The following is a 20859-nucleotide window of genomic DNA, read 5'->3' as shown; positions in this document are numbered from 1 at the left end:
ATAAGTGAACACACAGTATGTGGTTTTCTATTCCTGCATTAGTTTGCTAAGGATAATGGCCTCCAGCCCTACCCATGTTCCTGCAAAAGACATAATCTTGTTCTTTTTTATGGATGCATGGTATTCCATAGTGTATATGTATCACATTTTCTTTCTCCAGTCTACCAACATTGCTATATTTAAAGTAGACAAGAAGAGTTAAAATAAAAAAACCACTTACTTGCTGGGAAAATGTGGTCTAAAGGCCAATAACTTAGAACAGTGCTATTCAATGGTAATATAAAGAGAGCCACAAATACAATTTTAAATTTTCTAGTAGGCACATTTAGAAAAATAAAGGAAACAGGTAAAATGAATAATATATTTATTTATGTTGATAGATCTGAAATATAATTTTAACACATAATCAAAATATGTATGTATACCTAATCATAAAAATGTATTCGTGTGGTATTTTACATTCTTTCATTTTTCATATTAACTGTAAATTGCACTATTTATTTATACATATAGTACATCTCAATTCAAACTAGGTACATTTGAAGTCCTCAAGAGCCACAGAAGGCCACTATATTGGATAGCAGAGACTTAGAGTGGAAAGCCTCTTATGTTTGGATTGTAATGGTCAGGTTGCTTATTACTGCACACATTCAGTCTGCTCCAAAGATGAGTGCTTTGACTTCTTTGTAAAAAGAAGAAGAAGAAATAAGAAAACATAAAAGGGAATTAACTACTATTAAACATCTGGGCTCCAGGCAAAGGGCTGGATATTTTATATTTATTCTTTCATTAGTCACCACAACAGCCATTTGTAGTGAGATAAGCACATGTAAATAAATCCATACACAGACAGACATATAAGTAAATAAACAATTAAGTATTGCACAACAAACCCAATGGACAAAAAAAATGGAAATTCAGAAATTTAGTAAGTTGTTTAAGATTACATAGCTGGTAAGTGGCAGAACCATGAGTCACAGTCTGACTCTAAAGCTGATGCACTGTCTACTATGCTTTGCTGTCTCTTAAGGCATATCCCTGGTTTTTCTCAACTTTCAGTGAACAGTGAATCAGCACATGATTTTGCAGTGGAGAATAAGCTTTTAGCAAGATCTTGTAATAGAAATGACATCAAGAATCGAATCATTGTAAAGACATGTTACTGGACCTGGCTCCTGGTAGATCCTAACATTTAATGACAAGAAAGTAGTTCCAGTGGATTACTCAGGAGAGTCAAATGGGAACTTTGTGAAGGTAAATCAAAAGAATGGATTGTATCTGAACAAAGAGTAAGTACATCCCAACTTTCATCCAGGTTTTGCATTTAATTCACTAATGTATCATAACTCACTTAGAAGATTTGCTATTCCAAACATCTGAGAAGTGAAAGGAGGGAGTTAACATACAGCATTATGTAAACATTATTGAAAAAATAAATGTATTGGGTTTACCTTCTTTCCTTTCTATTCTACCCATACAGCCCTACAACCATACTGAGAATTTAGCCCTGGAGACATCTTCCCATATAATCTGGCATAGAAGAGTGGTTATCACAACTTTAGCATGGATAAGTCATCTGGAAAACTGATAAAACACAATTTCCTGGTCCCTATCTTCAGAGATTTTGAGTCAGTGGGTCTGAAAAGAGACTTGATAATCTGTATTTCCAGTAAACTCTAATGAGATGCTGATGCTCCTGGTCCGTGGACCACACTTCTGAGCTGCACTGGTTTACACAGTGAGGGATAGATGATGTAGTTTAATCATAAAGTCCGTTTGTCCTTTGCTAACTGGTCAGCTGCTTCTGGATTCCCTGAACTTCCTCCCTTTGACTCTTTTTTTCCTGAACTCTGTAGATAGATTCAGTAAGTAAGACTTCAATGTATTCCAAGGAAATGGCAGGAATGACTTCAACAGTCCTTAATTCTTATTTGGATACTGACTTCATGGCCATAGACTACTACATGACAAAGGTAGTTTCAGTGCTGATCAAAGTAAGAGAAATTGCAAAGTGATGATCAAAGAGTTCTAGAATCTACTTGATATGGTAGAGTTATATTCTAGAACGCTGACAAAATAAAATATTAAATTGATAAATATAGTGGTCTCTGAAGAATTGCAATGAATGAGATGAGAGGAAAGTAAGAAATTGTCATGTTTTGATTCTTCAGAAAGAAAGAGAGAGAGAGACAGAGAACAAGAGCTGTTTCCACCAATACCACAGCAGTGCCTTTATTTTGGATTCTTCATAAGTAATGATGTGATTATTTATTAGTAACGATTTATGAATACCATAAGTAAAAACAGAATTATTTAGCTTATTATGGCTTCCCTAAAAATAAGATGTCTTGTTTTCTTGTTTGAGTGGGCTTCTAAACCATGGAATAAGAAAGTGTGGTAAAAAGTAAAAGTAAATTTCAGACATCTATTTTTATCTCGTCCTATGAATATGATGAAGAAACTAACCAGATGTAAGGACAAAAACAACTGAATGTCCAATCTAATTGATTATAAGATTTCTGTCCCTCTGGAGGTAGATGGTTATTAGAATGACATACCTTTGTTCTTGGCTTTTTATTCAGCCAAGATATGAATAAAATATATATGTTATGCTCATCAATTTTATGGATAATAAATTAAAGAAAAAGTGTGACTATTCTGGTTAATAATATTTTTAGGGCTAAAAGAGTGAAAGACTGATTCGAATTAAAAAAAAAAACAATGCAAGGATTGGTTATATTAGTTAAAAATAATATATTTAGAATTAGATAATAACTTATTCTGCTTTGCCTCCACTATTCACATTAGAAATATAATACAGTTGACCCTCTGTATCTGAAGGTTCTGTGCATTCCCCAATCAAAAACATTGTAAAAAAATTGAAAAAAATAATGTAAAACAATAAAGAATACACATAAAATATAACATTACAACTGTTACATAGCATTTACATTGTATTAGGTATTGCAAGTAATCTAGAGCTGATTTAAATATATGGGAGGTTATGTGTAGGTTATATACAAATATTACCTTGTTTTATATGAGACTTAACCATTCACAGACTTTGGTATCCACAGGGATCCTAGAAGCAATTTCCAAATGATACTGAGAAATAACTATTGAGTTGAGCTTTGGGTGACACATTTTATTAGTTTGGTGCAAAAGTCATTGCTGTTTTTACCATTACAAGTAATGTGCAGAAGTAATTGCAGGTTTTGCCATAAAAAGCATTACTTTTAATGGCAAAACCACAATTCTTTTTGCACCAAACTAATATAACATATACAGACAAATAGAACAAGCTCCAAGGATAGTTATTAGGAGAAGTATAGAGTGGGAAGCCGCATCATATCAGGAAATGTCTATACTGTATCCCTTGCTTTAGTGCATTTCAATGCCATCTAGCCACTCATGTCTGCAATTAGATCCTCAGGAGAGATACGACATGGATTAGTTTAGCCGAATACGTGTTTACTACTTTCTTCAAAACCTCTGTTTGCTTCCTAGTCTCAGGACAATACTAAAATACATTAGAGATGCCCTTTATTGTGATCCCTTAAAGCAAAACTAGAGCCAGGCCCAAACAACCAGTTAGGTGTCCCTTCCCCATTGTTGTCCCTATGGCTCCTCTCATTCTCCAAATCCAAAGATTTTCTCTTAAGGACAAAGTTTTCCCATGATGACTCTTCTAAAAGTGAAAGTAAAAAAAAAAAAAAAATACAGCAACAGTGGGAGAAGTACCCACTCCCATCCAAAGTGGCACATTCATTCAGTGACTTGAGATATTTGAAGTAATATTACTTGGAAAAACATATTTGAATAATTCTGAGGGTAAAACGTGTACACAAATTGGAAGTAGTAGTGAAAGAGATTCTGGCTCAATACAAGAAAGAACCTGAGGGAAAGGACTCTTGGTTTTCTGTATCTTTTCATGGCCTGGGACTGTACATGGCACATAGTAATTTCAAGAAATACTTGTTGATGTGTTGAGTGAGTAATTAAATAAATAAATGACTCAGAAGAGGAAATAGGCTGTTTATGTCAATTATGGGGGATAATCTGGTAAATCATCAGATGATATAACTCTATCACATCTGATTATTTACTTGATTATGCAACTGATTGCATATAACTCTATCACATCTGATTATTTACTTGATTATTCCCCATAATTGGCATTATAGGTAGTTCAGGCATTAAATGGGCCTAAAATTATCTCAAAAATCTGAGAAAATTTGAGATTCTTCTTTAAGTTACTGTCCCTTCTTCTAACAATAATGCCTCTAGCTTCTTTGTTATTTTGGTTCTGGACCAGATGTTCACTTAGATATAGTCTAAAGTCAGTTGTAAGTATTCACAGAATTTCTAATCTATAAACACCCTCCCGAGTTTTGTGTTCTGCTGTCATGTGACATATAAAGCAAGATTTCTGACTTACACAGTTTTGATATATTTTATCAATATTTTAAGTCCAGATGCCATCAGGTGATTAGATAGATCAAATAATAAAGCACATCTTTTGCTACTCAATTCATCTGGGAAAAACCTGCCCTGCCCTCTACTACTTTTCTTGCTGCAAGAAAAGTGATTGGAAAGAGAAAACATTTTGTAGTTAAACATTCCTGGATATAAATTTCAGCTCAGCCGTATTTCGGTTGTATAGCATAAGGCAAGCAACATTACTTTTCTAACTTAGTTTTCTTATCTATGAAATTGAGTAAGAGTATATACCTTACATGATTTATATGGATATTAAGTGAGATATTGCACTTTAAGTATCTATTACAATTCCTGGCATACCGCAGACTATAGAAATGGCAAAGGCATTGCTGGTGGTGTTGATAATTATTGATAATTAAGTATCTATTTGCTTCCTCTCCTTCTGTGAAGAAGATCAATTCAATTGGTTTTAAGTGAAAAGAACAATCTCAAGGCATTGACTATTTTTAGTATTTCTCATGAGGTTTTATTAAACAGTTTAAACAAGCAGAAAAATAGGTCATTTGCCCATAAACTGCCACGATTTTCAGACTGTTGCCTGTTTTGGAAAGTCAGCATTCATTTCAACCATATTGAAATCATATGCTGAGCAAGTCTACAGTAAAAGGACAACCCAAAGTCATGCTAAGGAAAACATAGCTTGGCCCACGTCCATCCAGCTGTAAATAAATTTGGATTTTTCTTGATGGACAAGAGTCAGGTTTCCTTATTGCCATAGGGAAGAATAGGTACAAGCTATGAAAGAAGCTTATGTAAAATATTTACACAAGCCTTCTTTGATATGTTAATGAGCTAGATTCTTTGAAATGAAGCCTACTTTTGCCTATACTACTTTTTTAATAAGCATAATGAGCAAGAAACTTAGACTTGGAAAGTCTTTCTTACTTGTCACTAACTTGGTTGCTTCAATTGAAGTACTATGCCAGTTTTAAGCAAAGGAAATGAAGACATCATTGTACAGCAATGCTTATTTTTCTGACTATCTGAAAATTATAAGGATCGTGGTAGAATGGACCTGGTTATGAAGACCATTATTGCCCATGAAGATGGCCAGAATGAATGAGGCTGGCTGGGCTGTACTCCCACTAGGCTCTTAAACCTGAGCGCTGGGGTTACCAGTAGGTTGGACATTTAGGTCTGTTGTCATTCAATGACACTGAGTTTACATGGAATAAAAAAGCAAAAGATTTAGCTCTTTTGATTCTGAACTAAATGCTCTCTGGAGACATTGAATGGTTGGCACTAATAATAATAATAATAGTAATAATGATAATAAAACCTATTTTAAGTGAACTATCTTATGACATTCAATGCTGAAAATGTAGTCAGGAGCTCAACAAGACTCCAATAGGAGCTGTAAAACTGCAGTTATTGAAAAGTGCAAATATAGTATATCTTTCAAGTATTGAAAACAGACATTCTCCTTGGCAGCTGTCAGAAGAAATGTGTCTTAGCAAATTTCCTGACTGAACTAAAGCATTCAGCATTTACTTAAAGATTTTGAAGCTATGGCCCAAATTGTAATTAGCATACTTGTTACTGGCACTGAATGCCTTCTTTCCAGGAAACAGATGTAAGAGCAAAGCTGAAAGTGATAAAAATTTCATTCTTCATCACTATAGAAAATCATTCAATGATACTTTTTCATTTCTACTCTTGTCATTCACAGCACAATTTTTTTTTTTACCAATATTTCCTGTTCATGCACAAAAACAAGCAGCAGCTACAGCCCTGAAAATACATGCCTCCATACTGCTAAGATGGCAGGCAGCCCTTGATACACAATTTAATCTGTATCTTGAATGTTCTAATAACATGATCCTTTTGGCTGCAAATGAACCCAGTTGAAAAATTTGAATTGTTGATGTTGAGTTAACATTCAGAGAAAACTCAAAAGTGACAGCCAGCCAGTGGAGTGATAAGATTTGACACTGGTCTAAATCTAAGCAAAATATAATATTTTATTCCAGGTTCTTTAAAACATATAAACCTCTCAACTCAGCAGTTGTTTTGGGTTTACCCCAAGATAGACTGAGCAGCTGAAGAAAGAGCCATTACATAGCCAGTCACAGGAGGCTGCCTTCCTTTAACTGGCCAATGAGTGGCTGAGATCTTAGTCTGGCTGGCACTGTTGGCTATATTATTTGCTCAATCAACCATTACAGCTAAAGAACTCAGTTGGCTAATTTTTTGTTGTTGTTTTGATTTGATTGGACTTGATCAGCAGTTGGAATGAATGTATTAAGTCAGCTGGTTGTACCATTCACTTTGACTCATTATCTGGACTTCAGAGGAGTGAAAAACCACATGGGATTCGTGGTAGACCGAGTAAATGTATGCGGATATCTACGCCTACATAGAAGGACCTATTTCTGCCTTTTAATGTTGCTTTATCTTTGAGTTGGGGTAGGAAATTCTGCAGCTTTTAAAACTTTATTTCTTTCTTACTGGCAGAGATATTTGCAATATTCCCATTGATGCATCATAACCATCATCATCACTATCATTTTTCAGCTTAAACAGCTGAAAGTCCTAGAAAAAGAACAGGAGGATAAAGAATCTTTATTTGTATTCCTTCCCATATTAAGAAATCAGACAAACAGCTTTTTATCTTCCTAGATGAATGGCATACTTTTGCTCTTGAATACATGGTATGTGTTGTTGTTAAACAGAAGAGTGTCTGATAGCTTTCAATGAGAAATCGGTCAGCTTTTACAGTGGCTGAAATTACAGCTTGACCAAGTTTTTCAGTGAATTTGTAGAAACTCCTTATCTCTGCCTCTTTTCTCTTTTTTTCATTTCCTCTCCTCTTTCTCTGTCGTCCCCTCTCTCTCTCTTCACTTTTACTTTTAAACAAAATTCCATTTTCTAGATTATACTCCTATTCACAACTTATTTCTAAATCTAGGGCAGATATTTCTAAGATATCTCTAGGAGTTGATCAAAGAGTTAGACGATCTTTGCTATTATGATAGGCTTAAAAGTTGAAGGTCATAAAGTTTGAGAGTGGAGTGATGATAGAGTCAGTATTTTACTTGATGACTAAAGCTCATAAATGCTTGAGATGATTCTGTTGGTGGGAATACAGAAAAAAGATATGGTAATTCAAGGAATTAATAAAAATAAAGGTTTACATTAAATGGAAAGGGGACTGGTTTATGTACTCACATTCACAAGTATTGGTTGCGGAAATTAGTATCGAATCTGAGAATGAGCCACCTGATTGGGATATTGTCTGAGCCAGCAGTGGAGTCACTCATCTATGTCACAAATGACTAAGCATTGTGAGTAAGGAAAAGGATGGCATAGCAACCATTCTGGTGTTGGTGAATCCTAGAACCTGGAAAGGGGAAAGGATTACCTTGGCTTATCAGTCAGAGCTGCCCATATGGGATAAGGCCCATATAATTATTATAAAGAACCATGTAATCATAAAGGACCATATAATTTAAGGGCCAAATAGGGCCTGTGAATGTTGAAATTTTCTTTCTAATTAATACTCCTTGTGTCAATTTAATGGTCTTGTGATTGCTCATATGATTACTGCCCTGATAAAAATATATCAATAGTGAGTGGGTCTCACAAATGGAAACCCAATTCAATAAACATGTATTGAACACCTAATATATGCCAGGTACTGGACTAGGTGCCATGAGCTGAAAGAAAATGTGAGATGTCATCTTTACATCCAAAGACTTCACAGTGGTTCAAAGCCACACCACAATTTTTGTAGTTAACTCACAACACTTTTTCCTTTAAGTCAACAATGTATTTTAAAAAGTAAAAGTTATAATGTAACAAAATCACCAGCCTTATAATCAAAGGAAGATGTCTCCATTTTGTCCTTGCCACCAGTGCACATGCACACACACTCGTGCATGCACACAGATGCACACACACACATAGACATGCACGACCCACATTTTCTTTTATTATCTTATTCTTTTTTTTTGAAGCTTAAGAAGGATTCAACTTCTTAGGCTGTGATTGGTTAAATATTTCTGGACATGTATCAATCTTTATATAAAAATCATAACCATCAGTAGGGATGGTACCAGGTTATAACAAAAAAAAATCATAACCAGCTACCATTAACAGAGGAATTAGATTGTAACCTCTGTTTTCCTTTGGTGAAATGACACCTCCTTATGTCATGACACAAAATGTTCATTAAAGAAGATTGCATGCCATTAATCCTTTCCTACCATCAGTTTACATAACATTAACATGGTCTTCTCTTTTGGGTTTCTGTATCTTTTTAGGATATATGAAACACTTTCAGTTAAAGGAGTTTTACAGTTCATGTAGCATTTTTAGTGGAAAATTGTTTTCAGAATTATGTTCCATACAAAAGAATATCTTATGGCACCCTTTCTATGTGTACAAACTAAAGAAGTAAATATATAATTCTGTGGGTTTCCTTTAACTACCACATTATTGTTTATTTCTATACCTACTTATGTACTGGTGATGCCTACTCAAGTAGGTATTATTCCAGTATATGATAGCATCCAGATTTTACAAGAGCATTTAAATTGGATGAGGCTTTAGAGATCTCTTTAGAGATGAGGAAATCAAGGTGCTAAAGGCCTTAGTGACTGCCTTAGTTACTAAGCCAGCTACTGGCTGAGCTGAGACTCATTTCTCTTATTATGGGGCTTTGTTTTCTAGGATGTGCCTCACTATATCTGCTCTGGCAAACTGTACCAGGTCTTTCATTCATTCAATAAAGGTTCACAGGGAATCATCTAAATGCATAATGCTACCAGCAGCATTGAGGCAGGGGACTACAGAGTGCTGTAGTTAAGTAACTGCATACAACAGACTATAATGTTGACCTCAGAAAGAGTGCAACAATGTATTAAAGGAAAGAAGGGATAGAATCCTTTTATTTAGAGGTATTCAGGAGATACCTTGCAGAAGTAGGATTTTAGTGGGGAGCTAAATGATCATGAAGAAATTAGCCCTTCAAAATAAGAGCACGACAGGACAGTGGTTAGAGAAATTTAAGAGTTCACAGCATGATGGATCCTAATGTGTAATCAAATGAACTTATGTAATAATTTTCAAATTTATGATAGCCACACCCTTTCCAAACAGCGCTTCAAAGTTAACTTATGACTTCAAGGGTTAGACCATCTGCTTGCTTCCACCGTCATACCCCCAAAATCACCTTGTTGGTTGTTCAATGACTTAACCTGTTATCATTTCCAATCCCCTTATATAGATTTGCCTTTTGTTTTGCTTCTACCTTTTATGACAGCACACTCTTAATTTCTCCTGTCACTTTCTGAGTGCCTTCTATTAATTTGTTTATATTAGCACTGAATAATTGATTGTGTTCAGTTTTTATAGAGCTTAGTCTCAGAAAAAAATGGGAAAATTAAGATACTACCTTGTCTAGTACTTAAGGTAATGGGGAGTTATTATGAAATGGTTTTGGTGATACAAGTTGTTTTCATTTTCTTTTTTCACACAGATAGAAGTGCAAAACAGTATTTGTAGTAGTCCATGCTCACACTGCTATAAGGACATACCCATGACTAGGTAAGTTATCAAGAAAAAGAGGTTTAATTGATTCACAGTTCCATGGCTGGGGAGGCCTCACAATCATGGCAGAAGGAGAAGGAGGAGCAAAATCACATCTTACATGGTGGCAGGCAAGAGAGTGTGCACAAGGGAACTGCCCCTTATAAAACCATCGGATCCTGTGAGACTTATTCACTATCACAAGAACAGCACAGGAAAAACCCATCCCCGTGATTCAGCTACCTCCCACAGGGTCCCTTCCATGACACATGAAGATTGTGGGAGCTACGATTCAAGATGTGCTTCCGGTAGGGACACAGCCAAAACATATCAATATTTAACTGCTATTTCCTCTCATGTAGTTGAGAATCTGAATAATGTTATATGAGATAGAATGATAGAGTTTCTTTTGCAAATGTCAAAGTAACGCTTGTAAAACAGTGTCATAGATAACCTTATATTGAGGCTTGCCTAGAGATGCAAATAACAAAGATGATCTGTGTTTAATAGTTCTACCTTGGATTAACTTATGTTTCATCAATTTACCTTCTACCTACTGCTCTTAAATTTGCAACACAAAGTTTCTACAGAGCTTGATTAAAAGATTGCTATGATAATGATAAACATGATTGTTAGAAACTATAGGACATAATGAAAAACTGTGTCACTCTTTCCTCTACATAATATGAAATAATTACCTTAATGGACTTTTGTTTGAGCTGCCATTATAATTATTGAACACAAGAACTCCACCTTTTCATAGCTGTGGTCTAATACAAATATATCATTGTTGCCCCTTGCAACTAGCTTGCTATGGTAGAAAAGTTTTATGTCTCTATCACCTTGTGAGCCAGTAGAAATAGCTGAAAGGTGTGAAAAGATGATCCCATCTCACTTTCTTACATATCTTCCACAGATGCATCTAAGTGACAGAATCTAATTTTTATCCAGAATCTTAGATACAAAGAACTTTCTAGAAAAAGATACTGCATTGCATGAAAGCCCATTACAGAACAATGAGCTAGAATTTGAACACACCAATCTACAGTAGGTAACATAATGAGAATACAAGTAAAGAAAACCAGCTAACTCAAGATTCTTAGAAGAAAATCATGCTAAAGTTAGTTACTGCCTGAATAGAGGAAAGCACGTCCTGGGCAGAAGAAGTCATACTTAAAAGATTCTTAGATGAAAGGATGTAACGCTGAGGAGATTGAAAGTAGTTTGGTATGCTGAGAGGGTAGAAACACTAGAAAAGGGACTGAAGATGAGGTGAGAGACATAAGCAGAGCCAGATGGCTAAAGGCCTGGTAATCATCAGCTCATTAAGAAGTGTTAACTCTTATTCCATAAATTATGGAGGTTCAGCAGGAAGCCTGGTCATTCTCTGTTTCATCCCTACTCTCATTCTAACCAGAATGGAAATTTCCCCTCTTTCACTTTTAATTTCTTGTTTTGGAATAAAACTGGACAAATACTCATGACACCAGGCCTGGGGCAGAGAACCCAGAGACATGAAGCTTTTATTTTATTCTACCCACCAAGAATAATGAAAAACTATACGTATTCCTACCAATCTGAAGCAAAGGCCCTATGTCATCAGGGAGCAAGTGATGCAGAATTATGCTAATTTAATAATATATCAGTTTTTGCAAAATTTTAGAAGAAGAAGCATTTATAGGAATTAAGTACTTTTCACATCCTCTGAGGCAATTGTAAAAATGTTTGATCTTTTTGGAACACATCAAACTGGTTGAAAGGTTATTAACAAAGTGACCGATAACAACAGCAACATCTTATTAATGTAATGACTTCTTCGTACACTTTTAAAGAAGAGCTAAATTAAAAAACTCTTTAAGCACCACCAGTTACCTCCCTTCCTCTCAAGCAGAAACGTAGCTAATATGCCACAATATTATTTGCTATAACTGAAGACAACTATATTAGTGATTACTGTCAATTCTCTACCTTCAATGCCAGGTAGATATTTCCTATATTTAGCCTAAATTCATTCTATATATCTCAGACATTCATTTAAACTAAATTCATTCTATATAACTCAAAATGTATGTGTATGTAAATAATAAATACTTGATTATTAGTGAATGTACAGTAGCATTTCAAGACCTAGAGCTGTTGTAATCATATTAGCCTTTTTCCAGAAAACATCTTAATTTCACATCTTTCTCAAGCCAGAAATTGTTCTCTAACATTTCTTTCTAGGTGATTTTTAAGGTTCTACCTTGTATAGTTAGATGTTAACACAAATAACTTCGACTGCCCTGTCATCAAAATACATGGAGAGCTGTGTATATGTTAATAAGGCCTCTTTCAAAAAATATTTCTGAGTAAAGTGCTTCTTTCCAAGAATGCTGGCAAATTTGAGTAGGCTGCACTTTTTCTAATATTTTATATGCATTAATAGAAGGCACATGTAAGAAAACAAATATACCAAGAAGCTCAATAATTTCTCTGTTAGCTTTACTTTGACTATAGCCGGTCTCTTTTCTTCCAGCCATGTCTTTTTCCCTAAACTCTACTATAACGGAGGGAAAAAAAACCTGCTGATTTTTACCCTTATGTATTCAATTCTGCAATTAAAATATGAACTTTTAAACCTGAAAATTCCACTGGAGCATTGGTAAATAGCAGGAGTAACACATATCGAAGGGTGTTCACGTTTCTGGCATGTGAAGCCTCACAGAAGAGGGCTTATTTTATATTGGTCTTTTGTATTTTTACATTTAACTGATTGAGTCAATGGAAACCAGCCCTAATTGTTGCTTTATAGGCGGACGATGTTTTCCATCACTGGCACATACTGAACTAAACCTTCAGGGACTAAAACAGGGCTGGGCTGCTGTTTTCTGTTACTCTGCAAATCAGAAAAAGATTGGTAGTTCTGATTAATCTTTTATTTCGTTTACTTGCCTACACAACACCCTGCCAAATTACTTTATAATAAATAATAAAAGTCACTGAGAACTATGTATTTATTCTCACCACCAATCCAATAAAAGATTTTCTATAAATGAGTTATTTCTAATATAATACAAAGCTTGAAGAAAATTATTGAAAGCAAATTTGCCTCATGCTTTTATGTTAGTAGAATGTCCAAAACTTAAGAATAAGTTCAACTAATGATGATGTGATTTTAAAGGTTCTAAAAAATTTAAAGCAGCAAAACAACTCCAAATGTATCTCTTCATGTTGTAAAATGGCATTTAATGAATAAAACTTACTATTAGGGTAAACACGATGTTATTCAGATTCTTCACAACAGTGGATTTCAGAAATCTAATTTGTTGAGTATGTTAGAATAACATTTTTTTAAAGTGTGCTAAAATAAAACAAGCATTTGACTCTAAACAAAAAGAGACTGCATTTAATAGCAAACAGAGCACAATGTTGCCATACACACTTTCTCAATGGGAAAATGAGTTAATGAGGTCCTCCTCATGCAAGAACATGAGGAACATCAAACTATGGTTACTACTAAGCACATGTGTAGTTCTTTGCAAAACACTAAATTCCTTATATCCATTTTTGTTAATGCTTCCTCAGCACCACCAATCACTACTCCCATTTTTTACAGACAAGGAAGGTAGAAAATGAGTAAATTATTTACCCAAGATAGCAAATTAGTTTGTGTCCATGCCAAGATATAGCTGATCACCAGAGTGATTAAAATATCAAAGGGCCACGGTTCTGTGCCTCTCTTCGTTCCTAGCTGCAGTAATACAGTAGACTTACTGAAACATGATGAACAAAGAATTATTAGCAAATGTGACATCTGGAAGTTGTTTCAATAGTGCAGGATATTAAAGCAAGTGTGTGGGGGTAATTAATTGATTTAGCACATTTAAGGGAAGTTTCTTCTCAATTACAATACTTGCTGGGAAACAGTAGCGTACCAAAAAAACAGCTCTTTTTCTATGGCTAGATTTACCATTATGCCATTTCTTTCTCCCTCAGTAGACGACATAGGCACTTAAGTTGAGGGTTTGAGCTATAAAATTTGTCTTAAAATGCTGGTCAATAGGATATTGGATAACTTTCTGGAAATTTTCAAAAGATCTGCTCCTAATACATTAAATTATATAGCTTCAGATGTATTTAGTTATTTTGCTTAACTGTTACAGTGACTTCCCTCACCTAATAATTCAAACACCTCTTAAACTACTGAACCATTAGGACATGCCCTGATTCTATAAGCTGCAGGTTACAAGAGTATTTTACACAGTCAAGACCTTTTAGAACTCAAAGCCTTCCTCTATTATATATTAAATGGCTACTTTGCTGAAAGACAAAATGGTACATGACGGTGAGCCCAGTGGTATTAATGGCTACAAATCACACCAAACCAAAACAAAAAAAAATTATAGTCACATCTAGATCCTATGGCAAGAAGAGTTAAGTAACCATGCCATAGAGGCTGCTGTGCTTAACTGAGGCTGAAAATAATTGGAAGATAAATGAGTAGATGCAGTGAATTGAAAAAGTCTTATTTGATAATAGCATCAGTCTTGGTTCCCAAGAAAGCACCTTGTTTCGTGTTCAGTCTAATAATTAAAGGAAAATAAAGGGAAAAGAATTGTACCAAAGACCAGGATGTGAGTTAGTTGATTAAATGAACATTTATGAGTATCTAGTATGTGCCAGGCATGGGAGTTCACAGACATATAAACAAGTGATTGCAAGATAAAGGGAGAAAAGGCAATAAGAAAGTGGTGTGAGAGTGCACCAGGCAGCGACTGAACCCTGAGAGAGGAAAGATTCAGAGAAGATCACATTTCTGCTGACAGAGGGCAATGTGTACACAGACTCAGAGTGAGACAAAGGAAGTGTCACCTGGAAAGGCCATCCAAGTCCTTCATAGTATTTTATCGGTTTTTTTGTTTGTTTGTTTGTTTTTCCTGGCGAATTCAGTACCTTTCAGTCTATACTCAGCCCTGCGGACTTAATCATTCAGTCTCTTTAGTGTTCCAGATTTAAAAGAATGGGGAACATAAATGCAGACCAGCAAATCTCACTCACAAAACACAATATAAGGAAATAGAATTCCAATTTATTTATCTACTATGATAAATATAATTTATTTGCCCAAAACTTTTGTGTCATCCTATACAGAGAAGTCTGTCCCCATGTAAAAGACTAGGATGATCAAAAATTGCTTTGTGAGATCAGAGGAAGGTCATCTGCTTTAAATGCAGAAGGCATGTGAGCCTTTCACCGTGATAACATGAAGAGTGTGTCCCTATGTCAGTGACATCCTGGCCCACAGGACACTATCTCCTTATAAAATGTTTATGGCCAAACTTATGTCCTCTTGCTTCCCCTCTTCCAAATAGCTCCCCACTCCCATCTCCAGCTTGGGTGACAGTGCAAGACCCTGTCTCTAAAAAGAACAAAAACCAAAAGGTCATTCCATTATTCCAAGAAGTTAATAATGAAATGTATTTCTGGTTTTATGTTGATTTTGTATGTTTTCTTATTCATTTTATATTGATTTTAATATTTGAATCCTTAATTGGAAACAAATTTTCAAGTTTTTAGAGAACATCTAACTGCCTTGCAATATATTACAAATTAGGCGTGTCCAGTGTACCTGAAGTGCAGAATACTTAGAGAAGAGTGTTTACTGATGGTGTAGAGATAGAACCAGCTGCTAAAGGGCCACTAGTATCTCACTACTAAGAGAAATCAGAACCTGTAAATAATCTGGGGGAGGAGTGGGAAATGACAGTTTTTATGTAAAAAAGTGATTGACATAGTCACAAGGAGAGTGAAGAGAACAGATGGGAGTTAGCTGAGGGCATTCATGTGCATGTAGACTTTGGTTTTCAAACTCTGGTCAAAACATATACCTACTGTGGGCTAAGAAATAAAAACCATAGTCACAAAACTATCAACCACAGGAGATGAGACAGGAGGGACATAGGAGTGATGTCATGAGGGCCTTGTATAATTTGCTAAAAATCTGGAAGTATTATTGAAGAAATTTACACATAGGGAGTGACCTTAGTTAGCAGATTTGCCCTTTAAAATATATTCCTAGTGGAAAATTTTTAAAAAGGTATATTAGCAGGATGCTAATGTACAAGGACACAATGTACACAGCTTTTGTGGTAATACAAGTAATAATTACTGATGGCCTGAACCTGAGGATATCATGGCAGAGAGGTGACAAATTCAAAAGACACAAACAAGTACAGAGACTTGGACCTGATGTCCAAGATTGATTGGGGAGCGGACTAGAGAAGGGAACAGAGGACAGTTTGACCAGTGGAGTACACGGTGATGCTTTACATTGTGGTAGAATGCGTAGAGAGCAGCAAGATTTGAGAAGATACTAAGTTCATTTTGGACATGTCTTTGAGATACCAATTAGTCATTCATTTGGAGAAATTCAGTAGAGGGCTGTAGTTTTGAATCTGGACTGTAGATAGGGACTGAGAAGCCACATTTGGGTAGTGGATGGAACCATGAAACTTGATGAGAGGGAATGTGTATTGAGAGAGTGTGTGCAGATTGAGAAAATGAAAGCAGCCAGTGTTCCTGGACAGCACAGTTCACCCATAATAAAGAGCTATCTGGAAGAATAGGAATCTGTCAAAAAGAGTAAGTAAGAATGGCCAAAGTGGAAGAAATAAAAGCAGAAGTGCTTGTAGTTATGGAAGTCTCAAGGAGGTAATGATCTATAGTATAAAATGCAACAAGGAAGGAAAACATCACGTGGAATAAAATATCATTGGATTTTCAACACAAAATTATTTTTGACTCTGGCAAGGGAGTTTCAGGGAATTTCTGAGAGCAGTGGAAGGAAGGATTAATGGGAGGTAAAGAATTGAGATGACAAATGGAATCTACTGTTTTTTAGAAAATAATCAATGGAGGAAAGAATAAAGACATGGCACTGACTAGAGAGGAAGACTTCCCAAACCCTTCTTTCATTAGCTCCAGTGGTACCTGAGCATAGCCACATTTTAACACTTAACCTTCTTGCCCTGCAATTGGTGGACTTAGCTGGTTTCCTCTGAGGGAAAGATTATTGAAGTCAAGGAGTGTATTTTATCTGGTTATGACTCTTAAGTCCATCTGATGCTTTGTAAGTGCTCACTAAGTAAGTCATGAATGAGGAGGATGTGGAACTGAGGGATAATTTTTCAATAGCTGAAAGGAAATAATCAATAGAGCGAAAGAGGCTTAAGATAAAGTCACGAAGAAGTAACTGACAGAGCAGGGATCCTTATTTGCCTGTAGATTGGGGTCCAAAGCATAGTTGGAAGTTTTTATTTTTGCACAAAGAAAAGATATTTTTCCCTCTGAAATGGAAATGAGATGAGGATAGATTCATATGTGAATCAAATGTGTAGATGTCAGGTCAGGAAGCTGAGAAAATTCATTCTGATACTCTTGCTTTCTTTAGTGATGTAGGAGACATTAATTGGGTAGCTAATAAATGCCAGGCATATACATTTCCAAATATTGATTCATCTGTGAATCTACATTTACGAGAGATCTGTATTTAGCAGAATTTTTTCTGTAATGTTTGTCAGATTTTGCTGTCAGAATTATCCTCGATTTATGTAATAGATTTGATTGCTTTCCATGTTTTTTTTTCCCTATGTTCTGGAACAAATTATAAAGAACTGAATTTACTAGTTCCTTTAAAGTTTCGAACAATTCACTAGTAAAGCAATCCCTGGAGAATTTGGAGTAATTTTTTGAAAAGTTTTCCATTATGCCAGTGGTTCTTATTCAATTCATGTTTTTCTAATTTTTATACATTTTTATTGCTAGTTTATATCTTTCAAGAACATCTTCCTTTTCAGAGTTTACATATTTATTACAATTACATAGTCTTGCATTGTAATCTCTTATACATTTTATTCTATTTGCTGTCTCTACCCTTTCTCTTTCTAATTCTATTTATTTGTCTTCTTTTCCTTAATCAGATTTTTAAGAAACCTGTCTGACTTAATTTTATTGCCAATAATTCATGGGTTCATTTATTCTATTTTTTCCTGATTTAATACATTTATTTTTTCTTTTAAGATATTTTTTCTTTTATTCTTATTTTATTTTATTTTATTGTTTTGTTAATTTTTGCTTGATAATGTATATCTTTAAAGTTGCGAAGTTTCCTATGAATGTGGGCTTTTTCATTGACTCCTCTAGGACTGTTTCCTATTATTTTGTTTTTGCCAGATAACTCTTTGATCTACCTTTCATTTTTATTCTTTGTCATTGCGGTTATTGGAAGTAGCATAGAGTTGAATTGTTCTATCCTAATCTGCAAAGCTTTGCATATGAGGATTTAACTAGTTCAAGAGCTGTGGGTGATGTTTTTTGTTTATTATTATTTTTTATGCCATATTAACACCATTAACATTTATTTTTTCTTATTGTGATATAAACTATGTTTTATTTGTTTTCATGTTGTCCCATGTATTTGAAAGTTCACTACAGTATTTAAAAGTTCACAAACATTGATGTTAAATTCTGTTTTAAGTTCAAACTTTTAATTACAAAAAAGAACCTACATTTTCTCTTCTGATATAATTTAAAAACAAAATAATTAGAAAGTCAAGGCAAGAAGAAACTGCTAGTAATTAGTAGAAGTTTATTCAGGATGTGATGAAATAAAATAAGCTATTTTTCTCACCCAACATTTTATTTAACCTGTTTTCACGAGCTTATGTTATCATCATAATTTTGTTACAAAGAGAAAAGTATAATATAGGGAAAGAACAATATAAAGACTTTGTTTATTATGTAAAATAAGAAATTTAGTAATTTTGTTATGTCTACCACTACTACTTAATAACCTTGAAAATAAAATCTAGGCCTACATACTTGAGTTCTTTTTGTTATTAAATTATATTTTTACGTTATATATATTTTTAAGAATAGTTTTTATTTGAATTCAATAATATTTTGTTTATAAAACAATTACACTTAAGTTAAAGCATTTCATTGGAATAGAATGCTAATGAGAATCTTCTTAAAGCTACTTTCTCATACTGAAATTTAAATTAATAAATTAGTCTGTCACTCAGTGATTTTGAGTTTTTCAGGAGGAGAATATGAATTGTATATTTTCTGACCTCTTGTATGGTTGATCATACTTTACTATTGACTTCATATGGAATTCACGAATTATGATATTTTATCTCACAATATTATTTATAGTTCCACTTTCTTCCATTTTGTATAGGACAAGTCTAATTGTAGTTTTGTTCCTTTGAGCATGTACAGGAATAATTTTTGAGATATTTAAGCCATATATTTTTTCTTAGGTTTCTCACAGCTCTCACACCCACTGACAATCATCATTGCTCATGGGTAGAGAAGGGCCTAAAGATTTTTAAAAAGTGATTATTCAGCTTTGAGTTTTAAATTTAAAACACAGTCTATATAATGACACACTAATTTTGAAAGGTAGGCTTTGTTGCATTCCATAAATTCCAAATCTTCCTTTTAGATATCAGAGTAGATTTTGCAAATCTGATCACTGTTTTACTCTGCACCAAAATAGAGAGTGAAGTTTGCTTTGCTGTCGGAAAATTCCAGAAAATAGGAAAGAGGAAGGTTTGAGAAGGACCAAGTTGTTGTTAAATGTTTCTATTTGTTCTTTTCTCTTCATTCTTCATCCCTGCCCTATGGTCAGATCTCAAAGAGGCATGGAAAGGTACACAATAAAAATGGAAAGTTAAAAAAAAATCCTAAGCAGAAAGCCTAGTGTCTCACTTTTTAAAGAGTGGACCAGAAAACTGAAAAACATAGAGAAACTCTGTGTTTGGCACTGTCTAAAAGAAAAATGATGTCAACCAAGTGACATAGTAGAAGTACCCGAGGGAGGTATCTTGACGGAGAGCCCTTAGTTAGATTCAAGATTACCATTGCCTTTGTTTGGCATCTAGGAGACTTCTGTTTGGGAAAACAGTCAGGCAAAAAGAACTGTGAACCAAAAAAGGCCTGAGGTCCAGAAAAGGAAGCTTTGGAATGCTGGGACCTCTTGAAAGCAGGCTATACCAAAGTCAGAGACTTCGGCGGGGTATTTCTGCACAGTATCTCCCCAAAACCAACGGAGACAGCAGTGACTTTGTAAACACAGATGTAGCATGTCCAATAACTGGGTGAAATAAGGAATTTACTTTCCAGTGGAGCACATGAGGATCTATGCAGCTCAGAGGCCATTTTCTGGCCTCTGTCTTATTGTGAGGACATGGATACTTTTCCCTGTGCATATGTCATCTGGGGAAAAAGGAGGGAAAAGAGAATCCTTGAGAATGGAGATCACCTGACAGAAAGATACCTAAACATATAACCCAAAAGAACATCAGACAAATCTAAAATTAGCTCATTTCAATACACCTATGTTTTAACCATTAGTGACAATAGACTTTATATCAAGATGACAGTTATAGAAAGTTTTGTGTGTAAATTTACATTCATTTATAGCATATAAATTTTCTGCATTTGCAAATTAGTTTTAAAAAATCTGCTTGAGATGCTTCTCGACCTGTTTCTTTTATAATACTTGAAATTATCGAACATTGCTAGGAACATCTAAGTGTGAATTTTTAAAATGAATTTCAATCTACCTCCTCATATTTTTTTCAAATGAGGACAATTTATTTCTACTATAGTCTTCAGTGTTGCTTCTCACCTCTCAGGAATGAGATTGGAGTACTAGTCTCTGTCATTCACATCTACTATAACCCCTTCATCTTTTTCTAAGGTTCTTTTCCTCTGTATTCTCAGAGACCTACTATATCTTGTACTTTTTACACTCTATCTGTTCTTCAAACAATGCTGATTCTT

At 34.7% G+C, this 20859-nt stretch overlaps 1 long non-coding RNA gene across 5 annotated transcripts in view; it reads left to right on the top strand.

The window, feature by feature from the left end:
* LOC123573042 (uncharacterized) overlaps positions 1-20859 on the top strand; it is a 56736-nt gene that overhangs the window by 2779 nt on the left and 33098 nt on the right. For 3 of the 5 annotated variants that reach the window (XR_012433419.1, XR_006697772.2, XR_010586225.1), the window contains exons 2-3: positions 1060-1289; positions 9980-10047. This is a non-coding gene — a long non-coding RNA (uncharacterized lncRNA). The remainder of the gene's footprint in view (positions 1-1059; positions 1290-9979; positions 10048-20859) is intronic. The other 2 variants (XR_012433421.1, XR_012433420.1) reach the window with 1 other exon arrangement.

Source organism: Macaca fascicularis, chromosome 4 (genome assembly GCF_037993035.2).
Source record: "Macaca fascicularis isolate 582-1 chromosome 4, T2T-MFA8v1.1".
NCBI classification, from domain to species: domain Eukaryota; kingdom Metazoa; phylum Chordata; class Mammalia; order Primates; family Cercopithecidae; genus Macaca; species Macaca fascicularis.
This window is presented reverse-complemented; position numbering and strand designations above follow the sequence as displayed.